The following is a 12,796-nucleotide window of genomic DNA, read 5'->3' on the forward strand; positions in this document are numbered from 1 at the left end:
TAGAACGGTTAAGGACTTAAAAGTCACATAGTGTCACAACAGTAAAACGGTATAGGACCTAAAGGCACAAAGTATCACAACAGTAAAACAGTACAAGACTGAAAGCACATAGTATCACGACTGAAAGACACAGAGTGTCAGGATAGTAAAACGCTACAGGACTGAAAGGTACATAGTGTCAGGGTAGTAAAACAGTACAGGACAAAAGACGCATAGTGTCATGACAGTAAACGACACAGGCATCAAAGACACATAGTGTCATACCAAAAAAGATAAAGGAATCAAAGACAAAGTGTTATGACATTAAAATGGTACAGGAATCAAAGACAAATCGTGTCATAACAGTAAACGGCACAGGCATCAAAGACACATAGTGTTATACCAAAAAAGATAAAGGAATCAAATACAAAGTGTAATGACAGTGAAACGATACAGGAATGAAAGGCACATGTTATCTAATACTAAGTAAATGGTAACTATATTTGTACACTTTCATGAAATTTAATTTTTTTTTTTAGGAAGTGGTCGATGTCCACCAGCAGAGGGATTCTGGTATTACAGGAAGCTAGAATTGTGCTTTAATTTAAACGTACCGATCACCCTCAACTTCTTGGTCGTTAAACTCCATTGTGCATCATTGAGTGCCGAGTTGATACGAATAGATTCGGTCGACAAACAAGAATTCATTGAGTTCACCACAGGTATATTCTAATATGTATTCATAATTTGCATATACATGTAGCACTATATGCCCCGCTCGCACTATCATATATTCCCATGTCCAGCGAACCGCGAAATCGAGGGCAACAATCTAATTTGGTAAAAGTTTTCAAAAGTTTTGGTCATTATGAACATTCCCATGTCCAGTGAACCGCGACATAAGGGGCAACAATCTTATTAAGTAAAAGTTTTCAAAAGTTTTGGTCATTATGAACATTCCTACATGTATGTCCAGTTAACCGCGAAATCGGGGGCAACAATCTTATTTTGTAAAAGTTTTCAAAAGTTTACCTCATAATGAACATATAATGTATGTACTAACTTAAAGTTTCAAGTTGATATGACAAAGTTTATTAACTTACCTTATGCTTAATCTTAACATGAAAGAAAGATAATGAAGTTTGGTAAGCTAGACAGCTATCCTTAAAGACCATAGGACAAATATGTGAACATTTATAGGTAACCATAACATATAATCCATATCAATTCACCTTCAATTGAATGTCATCTTCCAAAAGTATATTGACCTCAGCTTCGCTTCGATCCACACACTGTTAAGTAGCTGACCAATCGGTCCATACATTGCCGTATGGGTCGCAGTGTCAACTCATTGTTTTTTTGGTAGTTTTTTTTTACTTATTTGGCCATTGTTGACGATACTTTACAGGATGTGACAAGATCTTGTGTAGTTTTTTTTTTTTTTTTTTAAAGTAAACAACATATTATTCGAAATAAAATAACCAATATAATAGAAAAATTATATTTTAATAATAATAAAAAACACATTATAAATTTCTTCCGTCTTGGGTGTGTAAAAAAGTACTACTAGTAGTAGTTATAAAACAAGTCAGAACGGAAGAACCATATTATTATTTTTCACTAGAACACACCCGCGAAATCGCGGGGAAATAGAGCGTATTTATACTGTAAAAAAAATATACTGACTGGAAAATTTCAGGAGAGGTACAAAAGTCAAAGGTACTTAAGGACTGGGCACTTTTTTTTTGCCCTCCCCCTATTTCCCAAATACCGATTTGTATACCTACTTTCTGTACTCTATGAACATGCATATATACTTTAATTACTATACAGAGAATTTCAGGAGAGGTATCAAAAGTCAAAGGTGCTTATATTTTATATATACATCAGTGAACTTCATGAATAGAAAAGAGCCCCCCCCCCTCCCCCCAAAGATAACCATTGGAATTTTTAGTAAATTATAACAAATACAGTTATTCATAGTAAATGTATGCAAGTATACAGAAATATATCCGCAGTGACCGCCGTTGATAGTAAACCATAGGCAGATCCCGGGGGGGGGGGGAGGGGGGCATTTCGTTGAAAAAAATGTTGATTATATGGGGAATCACTGAAGCATGAGAGGAACGCCCCCCCCCCCCCATTTTTAGGTCAGTCAGTTCTGGATCCGCCACTGTACACTAATTGATAGTAAATAGCAAATATTATTCATTTTCGTTTTCCTCCCAATATAACCCAAACTGAAACACGTTAAGCAAGGATGATACATTCTAGAACTCAAAATTATAGCAGAAAGCAAATTTATATAATTTATTCATAGTCTTTGTATGTTCAAAGTACAGAAAAACACAAACCGGAAGTCTAATCTGACTTAAAGTTTTGTCCAATGACGGGAAAATATCCGGACATTTCTTTTTTCGTTTTTTCCCCCAAATAACCCAAACTGAATGATCATAAGAATGGATGACAAATGCGACTATACATGTTACCTATAGGACACAGAGGCATGATGATTAGTTTATTGTGGAAGGAGGAGAAGCGACACACAAAATGAGGTCTTCTCGTTTAATAGTATAGATACATAAATCACATTTTGCAACTTATTATCTGATTTTACGAAATCATACGAGCAAAACAGTGGTAATGATGCAGCTGCATACCCTACATAGCACTTGAATTACCCCCCCTCCCCCCTCCCGAATTTTAATCTTTACTTATTCAATCTTTAGTTTCCTGTATAGTGTTTTGTGGATTGTATGACATTGAAAAAAAAAATTATGGTTTGCAAAATGTGTTTGTATCAGAAGGGAGTTGTTTTAGTTATCCTATCTAGTATCCACATCAACATGACAAAGGATGTTTCCCTTTTATCAATTATTTGCTTGAACAGTACTAAGTCTTCGTCTTCAAACCATTGTGCCACTATTAAACTGTCTATTATGTACACTTGGTACGATCAAAAACCTGGTAATAAATTGTTAAAATAAGGCCTTGGAAAATAGTGGAATTAATTACTTTTGAAGTTTCAAAATTCGTTGGAAGTACTTGATAAATTGCATGCTTATATTGGTGATTTCGAATCTGTTCAAAGTTTTGATTTTTCTACCCGATATACGACTTTGCCTCATAATCTCATTAAGAAAAAACTCACGCACCTACATTGTAATTAAATGGCCATTTAAAAGTCAGAATGTTAATATATATGTTCAAACTCTTTTTTATAATTTATGTAATTTTTTAGTAACAACAAACAAAAGATCTATGTCAATTGGATCTGCTTTGATACGACAACTGCCCTTGAATTTTTACTAGATAACGTTTTTGTTCGCTATGGAGATCCCGCATATCGTCAAGTTATCGGAATTTCAATGGGGACTAACTGTGTACCACTTATTGCGGACCTGTTTCTGTATTGTTATGAGTTACAATTTATGACTAAAATCAGCAAAGACCCATCAAAACAACATCTGATACAAAAATTTAATAACACTTTTAGATATTTGGATGATATATTGGCTCTAAATAATGGCGACTTCAGTACGTAGTGAAGAGATTTATCCTGCTGAACAGACTTTAAATAAAGCTAATACTAACAATGAACACTGCCCTTTTCTGGATCTTTAACGAGAAGCTTAATATCAAAATTAATGATAAAAGAATGAATTTTCATTTCCTATTGTTAATTAGCCATTTTTAGATTGTGACGTCCCCTTATCACCTATATATCTCAACTTGTTCGATTCGCTCGTGCAGTGGCCAGTCCAAGGGAAGAGGAGGGGGGGGGGTTCAAGGGGTTGGACCCCCTTTTATCCTCGGTTGGGAACTCCTCCTTTTAAAAATGGCTGGATCCGCCCCTGTCGTGTATGTAACAACGTATTTGATTTAAACGAAAGAAATCTCTGTATTACTGAAAAATTATTACAACAGGGTTTTCGATATCACAAACTAGTCAAAACATTTAGTAAATTTTATCATCGGATCAAGGATCATCATTCGTAAATATAAATCTACTTGCAGTCATCTTATACGTTCATGTATTTCACATCCAATCTTTTATGGTAGTATCCTATACAAAGAACAACAATGTCGTCATTTACCTCATAAGCTAACCAAACCTTCAAACAGACTTATTAAGAAGGGATATACTTACGATACTGTTGTCTGGTCATTAAAGATGGCATATTTTGGAATTAATATTGATTCACTCATAGGGTCTTTGCATCGGAAATACACACATTTATTCTAAAACCAGTTGTTGGCAGGATACGGGTTATATTCTTCTCATATATCTTATGATGGTATGATACTAAACCCCTAACGAGAGGGACTGTGCTTGATTTTCATCTGATGAAGACATACTCTTTCAATCAGTTTAATTGAGTACGGAGCTGACATGTTAGTAACTGCTAGTAGTCCTTTGTTAATTAATGTATCATTGTCTTTTTTGCTTAGTTTCTTTTGCTACCTATCCTGACATCGGACTCTGACTTCTTAATCTAAGTTTAACTGTGCGTATTGCTGTGTGATCGTTTATTCTACATTGGCTAGAGGTATAGGGGGAAGGTTGAGATCTCACAAAACATGTTTAAACCTACCGCATTTTTGCGCCTGTCCCAAGTCAGGAGCCTGTGACCTTCGTTATTCTTGTATGTTTTTTTAATTTTAGTTCATTTATAAGTTTTGGAGTTTAGTGTTACGTCCATTTTCACTTCAAACTAGTACACATTTTTGTTTAGGGGTCAGCTGAAGCCTGCCTCCGGGTGCGGGATTTTCTCGCTGTATTGAAGACCAATTGCTGGCCTTGGGCTGTTTTCTGCTCTTTGGTCGAGTTGTTGTCTCTTTTACACATTCCCCATTTCCATTCTCAATTTTAAGAAGCAACACAATCAAACAAGTTTAATAATATCACATTTAAACTGGTGAAACCAGGTTTTGTTGACCTTGTAAGCATCTTTTACATTATATGGACCATAAGTAACTTAGTAAGGTTGGAAGATTGTGTTAATATTTCAGCAAACGAACCAACAGAGAGAGTATGTATCCAGGGCACAGATGCTTTATTTCCGGGGGTTTGGACGTTTGATGATGGAACCCCGATGAATTACTTTAACTGGAATGAGGACAGTCAAGAACCAGATGGGGGACAAGGGTATCTTGAAATAATGCAGTCTGCTGGTGGTAGGTGGCACGATGTAAGGAATTATTACCCGGCTTATATGTGTCTCCCTATTTGTGAAAGGCGATAAAATCACAAATGATCTGAACTGATTATACAAGAAAACATTAGACCAAATGTAAGGATTATTTGTATACGCAATAAAGATTATTTTCTAGATTTTGACGATTGTCATGTTCATTAAAAAACCCATTACTGATGAGTGTATTGATAAGAATGAATATTAGTTGACATTTGTACAGCGATACTTCTGATACAGACACGACTTCGATGCATTCCTTAAGCTTATGTATATTGTATTATTGTCGGTATTTCCAATTTCTACGGGAACTTTTGCTGTCCTATCAAGGATTACTGTCGATGTCGATTTTTTTGTAAGATAAGGCTCTCGTTTTTTCTTCATAAACGTATTTACACTTGTATGCAAATTTGTCCGCCATTACTTAAAATCACCTAAGTTCCCGTAAAATTTGACATCCCAATTTAAAAAAAATTGACGTCATAATTGAAAAGTGATTGTTGCTTGACGTCAGAAGATTATTCGGAGACAGACCTTAGGTCATCGGGACAATATTCAGCTAAAAACCAAAAGTGTAAATACATATGTTATAGTCCTGTTTAGTTTCTACCTGCAAGTTTTGAAAGTTTATGGCATTCTTGTAGGGTCACATGAATTTTGTGCAAGACATTTGTAAAGAAATTCATATTAAAAGATATGCCTCGTAAACCATCAATTATCTGCTAACGTAAAAAAAAATATTTTCTGATACTTCTTGTTGTGCTTTAAATTTTCAAGAACAAATCATACAAATACTAAGGTTAACATATAGAACAGTAATTACATCAATTTATTGTAAGCCTCTGATATTTAGGTGGAGAAGCAACCTACCGTCTCTTAAAGCATGCTTTGTTGAGAGAAAAGCTCAAAAGGAAGTTCCAGCGAAATGTTTCTCATACTAACTTTTAGGTTGAGATTTGATTGTCCACCATGAAGGAATGTAAATGGCAATATAAAGTTGATTTCATCGAAGTAAATTCACGTGAATTAATACAATCCTGAATCTGATTGTAGGTAACCAAATTCATGATACATAATAGGCTGGTTCTCTCCCTTACAACATACGGGTTTCTTAGTCTAGACCCAGACAGAATATAACAGATAAAGGACAGGGAACCAGTCTTACGGTATTACACACCATTAGTGGAGTATTATCTGCTTACACTTCCGGAGCAGCTGAGATCACCCCTGGTTTTTAGTGGGTTCTTGTTGCTCAATATTTAGTTTTCTATGTTGTGTTTTGTGTACTGTTGTTTGTCTTTTCGTCATTTTTCGTTTTTTTTGCCATGGCATTGTCAGTTTCTTTTTCGATATCACTTTGGTATCTTTCGCCTCTCTTTTAATACAGTCCTCACAAGGTCCACTCATGCGGTAATGTTTAGGAAGCCAATACTTAAAATGTTTATATTAGGAGTATCAAAACCATACCGGCGTAAACAGATCAGGCACAAATGTGTAAGATCAAATTTCAATGAGAGTTTCAGCTATATGTTTAGTAAAATTTATAAAAAGGATACATTTGATGTTGCAGCGTGTCACTTATCAACAAGACTCGCTATCTATGCCAATGCATCTGCTATTGTGCATTCACTGAAACCTCAAAATTTACATTACATAAATCATGTTTACTGTATGTCTCAGGAATGCATGGCAATTAGTATATTCGAAAAGTACTATTTTGGATCTTGTTTTATAATCCACATAAAAAACCTAGTAACGTCTATATAGCTAGTGGACACGGACGACACGTGATCATTATTGAACTGAGTGTCTCTGGATATATTTTTACAATTACTGAGTTGTTTCTTGCACTTTCAATCACTTCAATCTAATTGACACAATCAATAGCAAATAACAACACTTGTATTGCTGTTTTTCACTTCAAGGTCATGAAACAGATAGTCATTGCTGGAAGACAATTATGTTACATCTACTTCGTCCGTTGAAATGACGAGTGTCCGATGGTACAAGTTTGTGGTGAAATAGTCTTGAAGGTCGGTGAACCGAATCTATTGAATCTTATTCACAAATTTTCTATATTAAACTCATCAAAACTACATTTAAAAAAATTGTGAGACCTTGAGAAGTAAGCCACCATTTTACACGTGGCTTCTGACGTGAATATTGGATGATTGTCGATAGCTTTTAGTTGTAAACATTTCATTTATATTTAGGACTAGAACAAATTAATGATATGACTAAGTGGTAGGTTGTTCAATGTTGAACGCCCGGAAAATTGAAGTGATTGATAGCCATTGGAAAAAAATTGTCTTATTGGACATATAAAGCAATTTTGTCTTGTAACAGACCACCAATGGAATTGTTGCAAATGTTCCGAAACCTTTTTTGCACTCTCCATTCGCCAATGTAAACATCTGATTGGATGTAACTCTGTTTTATACATCCTGCAGATCAAAACAAAAGGCTGCATTCTTTAGCAACAGTTCTGCTGTAGGACTTGGATAATCCGATCAACCATATTTATATCTAATGCCAGTTAATTCTACAGATAAGTAATGGTCCGACCTATTTATTGAATATTGTATTTTTCAATTTTTTTTATGGATTTTTATTATACTTCTGCTGTAATATTTCGAGGCTGTCGTTACAAAAAATGTTAAATTCTTGAGACGTTACGCGCGATGTTCGTACATGTAAGCGTAACACAACGTCGAAAATATTTCGTAACGTTCAAACCAAAAATTCGACTGAAACGTTGTTTTTAAGCAAGTGCGACATTCTTGTAAGACTCCGCAAAATCGACGGTGCTTTTTAACTACTAATCGAAAATTGATTTTTTTAAGTTTTTTGAAAAATTGAGAAAAATAACATTTTAAAACATCATAAAATTCTACCATTTTAAGAGCACTGATAAGCAAACAATTGACGTACATTTGAGTTGAGTTCGTTTTTACGTCAAAAAATGGCGGTGCGACAACCTTGTAAGCCTTTGAAAAATCGCTCATAAATTACCATATATCATTTTTCAGGAAATTGGTCTTTAAATTCATAAAATTAAGCAAATTAACATTGATGTAGTAAATACAAATACTAAACTTTTTTCATTTTAGATAAAAGTTTTTGGATTTTCAAATCTTGAATCCCAATTTTTTTCCCCGTGGGACAGATTTGCCCTTGTAGTATGGAACGCGTTTTTTTTTCTATGACGTGATCATAACGTCATTAAAAGTGCATAAAAGACTGAAGGAACCATTCTGTTTAATAATGGAAAAAAACGTTTTTCAAAATATTAAATAGTTTTGACGAAAATCATAGTTTAGTGGTTACAATAAATGAATTATGTTACGCGGGACAACCGTAAAATCGCCGTTTTTATAAAGTGAAGCTTGTCGCATGCAGCATAAAACATAGTTTCAGCAATTATTTTTTTCGTTTTTACTTTAAAATTCGTTTTTTTTTAAAATACGTACAATAGCAATGAATATGATATCACAAAATTATAAATTTTGGACTTGCATCTTGCCAACTACACCGAATTTCCAATGAGGTACGAACATCGCGCGTAACGTCTGATATTTTTTAAACATTCTAAAGACATGTATAAGTGTAATGAAAAGGAGTATCAATTTCGATCAGTTCATTGGTAAGAAAAGAAAAAAAAATAGTTCTAGCTTAGGGACGACATCAAAAGTTCAATGTAGGATAAAAAACTTAATTCACATAGTTTTTTCGCTGACCCTATTGATTTACCTATATGGATAGATGTAAAATCGATTTTAGATTAACAAAAGATTAGCAATGTTGACCCCCCCCCCCCCAAACCTCAAACTATTCGATTTAAGTTTTTTTTATCCTACATCGATCTTTTGATGTCGTCCCTTATAGGGCAGTATTCAATGACTTTCAATCGGATTTGACAAATTGAAAAATTAATCGAAAATTTTAACGAACTCAATAGTAATACTTAAAAACAAGTCCGTAGCTCTTTATCTAAGTATATTTTTCCATTGTTATGTATATGAAGACAGGTTTATATAATATGCTAAGACAAAATATCATTAAATATTGAATCAAATATTAAGGTCTAGAAAACAATAATTTGTACGAATCAAAAGAAAAATTATAATAGTATTCAAAATTTTATGTTATACAAACAAATCGACTTTATTAGCAATGTGTTTTTAGATTAATCCCACAAAGAGATGGAGGTTTGTTTATTTCTCTTTTTAATTTGTATGTAACAAAGGAGATTTTAATAAGTGTGGTACAAAACTTATATTAATAACAAGAAACGAATTCAGAAAAATATAAACATTTCACACTATAGTTTCAGGTAAGGGTGAAGGTTGGTATCTTTTAAAACGTTTAAATCCGCTTCATGTTTGCACCTGTCCAAAGTCAGGAACCTGATGTTAGTGGTTGTCGTTTGTTGATGAGATTCATAAATGTTTCTCGTTTTTTATATAGATTATACCGTTGGTTTTTCCGTTTGAATGGTTTTACACTAGTCATTTTTTGGGGTCCTTTATAGCTTGTTGTTCGGTGTGAGCCAAGGCTCCGTGTTGAAGGCCGTACCTTGACCTATAACTGTTTACTTTTATAAATTGTTTAGATGGAGGGTTTTCTCATTGGCACTCATACTACATCTTCCTATACCTATGCATACCAAACCCTCACTCCCGTCCTCGTTTATTATTAAACAAAAATATTATATTGATCTTTTTTAAGAATAAGATTATTTTGTTTATAAATAACTATAGTTACTTTTAAAAAATTGTGTTGAAGACTGTATTTTAACCTATAATGGTTTACTTTTACAAATTATCATGACTTGGATGAAGAGTTGCTCCATTGGCACTCATACCACAACTTCCTATATGTATTAATAAATATAGAATCATGTATCAAGGACTATAGAAAACAATAATGTGTACAAATCAAAAGAAAAGTATAAAAGTATTCCATATTTATATTAAAATCCAAATTATATAAAATCATCACCTTTATTCCCAATATGTATTTAAATTAATCCCACAAAGAGATACAGGATTGTTTATATCTCTTTTAACCTTTACTATGATGTGACAAAAGAGCTTTGAATAAGTGTGGTACAAAAAGAAAATATTGAGTAAAGAGAGTTCTTTGGCCTTCTAATAAGTAATTCTGCACTGAACCTTCAACTATGATACTGATACTGGACATTCCTAAGCACTGACATAACTCATAATCAAGAAATTATTCTCCAGATATCTTTAGTTTTATTTTGTACGCCTTTTTGTTGTTTTCTCAGTGGGGTCTTGGTTGCAGAGCGGTCTAAGTAGTCAAGAGAAAAAAGTAGTTAATTCCGTAATCACTATCCAGTCAATTCTGAGGTTGTGAGTTCGAACCCAGCTCGTGCGGGTGCACTCGAATCCAATCTTAATTGACTACGATTGTCAGTTTTCCTATCGAAGGTCGGAGGTTTTCTCTGGGCACTTTGGCTTCCTCCACCAATAAAAACTGGCCGACACGAAATAGCCTAAATGCAGTGATTAAAAGTGGCGTTAAATCACCAAAAATCAATGAATCAGTAACGTATTGAACTCAGAAAACTATCAATATAGTACACATATGTTTTTGTGTAATCCATTAAAAATATTTGCCTGTTAATATTATATATATAATTGTTATGTTTGTTTACTTATATGCTTATTGCTGTGGTCTGTTGTGGTTTACAATCTTATAATTGAGATGATTGCATTCATAATCATATATGGTTATCAAAAATAGTGTGTCAACGATACAAATTATTGTGATAAATTACATGGCTTTGCATGGAACCTTTAATTTGAATAAAAATATCTAATCTTTAAGTTATCTTATCTTATACCACAAATCCCCTCATATTCATAATACCAGACCAGTAACGATCAGTAACAAATATTAAGAAATCAGAGGCAGTTTCCCCAACGAACACAACCTATCGGTAATTAAAAAAAATTGACCACTGAAGAGAAGAAATAACCGTAGTTTTTACTTGTGAATTAAACATATTATACAGATTTTTTTTTTAAATCGCACGTGTCAATTTTGGCATAGGATTTTTCTGTTGTCGAGTTGTCTTTCTTTGGATGTCAGTGACATTGATAGCCTCCATTGATTTGATTTCATACCCCCTCCCCCTGCCATGTCATGAAATAAATGTGCCTTCGATGATTGGTTGGTGTTAAAATGCCACATTCAGCACTATTGTGCTATTTCATGGAGGTAACTTTTTATTAGTGGAGGAAACCGGACTGTCCAGAGAGAACCAAACGGCATTCGAAAACTGATTATGATTGGATTCGAGCGCACCTGCAACATGCGAAACTTGGACTCACAAAGTCATTGTTGACACGCTGGTGATACAGTAGTTTGACTACTTACACCACTCGGTAACTTTAGTTAAAGAAGTTCCTAGGGAAAGACATATTCCGGAATCTTTTTTCTTTAAGTCATATGAAACGAGTGACTGGTGTGAAATAATGTTTATCAAATTCTTGAACCAATGCATGTATATATATATATTATAAACTTAGTCTTCTGTGCACGATTTTATCATTTGTTACGCAAACATATCGTATAATCGTAATTTTTTTTCTCTTTTTCTCTCCGTCTGTTATGATGTGAAAATATGTCAGCTCATTAATTGTCGCAATTTGAAGCCGACAGGAACAGTTATATGGCATTGTTTATAGCAAAGTTTCAAGGGGATCATATAAGGCGGAACAAAAATACGTTGACAGGCATTCCTTACGGGGGTTTTTGTTATCATTCCGCCATCTTAATTTCTTTGTAGATTCTAGATAACACAAACTTTCGTTACCATCAGCATTATTCTTTTTTTGTTTTTATAAAGTTCCCGGATCTTTAATATAAAATCATCAAAAAGTATTTCATGTGTGTAATTGACAAACATTACAGTACTTTCCCCTTACGGAATAAATGGTATAGACTATTTGTTCCAACATGAACAGTTAAATGGCATTGTTCATACAAAAGTTTCCAAGGGATATTCTATAAGACGGAACAAAACTCAGTTGCCAAACATTCCTTGCGGTTTTTTCGTTATCATTCCGCCATCTTAATTTCTTTGTGGATTCTAGATAACTCAAACTTTTGTTACCATCAGCATTATTCATTTTTTTTTAAAAGTTCCCGGATATTATATATAAAATCAACAAAAAGAATTTCATGTGTGTAATGGACAATATTTGCCTTGGCATTAGGAAGAATCACAATTCGATACATGTAATTAACTTAGTTTGGATCCATAATCAATAAGATACAGCAGAAATTTCTTTAAAACGAAAAATGGTCAACCATAAATTTCTCTTTAAACAGAACACCTATTATTTCGTACATCACCAAACGTACAGAGTGGAGCTCTTAGATGGGATGGCGGACCAATTTAGTCTTCTCCCATCTAACAGTACAGTCTATGATCAAGTAGGCCATTTGTTTGGCTGTCCTATGACCGCTTGTTTTACCGTTTGAATGGTTTTACACTAGTATTGGTTCAACTTATATTAATAACAAGTAACGTATTTAGGAAAATATAAACATTTTACACTATAGTTTCAGATAAGGGTGAAGGTTGACTT

The 12,796-nt window shown here is 33.8% G+C and overlaps 1 long non-coding RNA gene across 1 annotated transcript; it reads left to right on the top strand.

Annotated features, from left to right (window-relative positions):
- The first annotated feature begins 524 nt into the window (after positions 1 to 524).
- On the top strand, positions 525 to 5,317 carry LOC143055839 (uncharacterized). The gene is made up of 2 exons (XR_012972145.1): positions 525 to 701; positions 4,993 to 5,317. It is a non-coding gene; the product is annotated as an uncharacterized LOC143055839 (long non-coding RNA).
- Positions 5,318 to 12,796: the final 7,479 nt, after the last annotated feature.

Source organism: Mytilus galloprovincialis, chromosome 13, assembly GCF_965363235.1.
Source record: "Mytilus galloprovincialis chromosome 13, xbMytGall1.hap1.1, whole genome shotgun sequence".
NCBI lineage: Eukaryota > Metazoa > Mollusca > Bivalvia > Mytilida > Mytilidae > Mytilus > Mytilus galloprovincialis.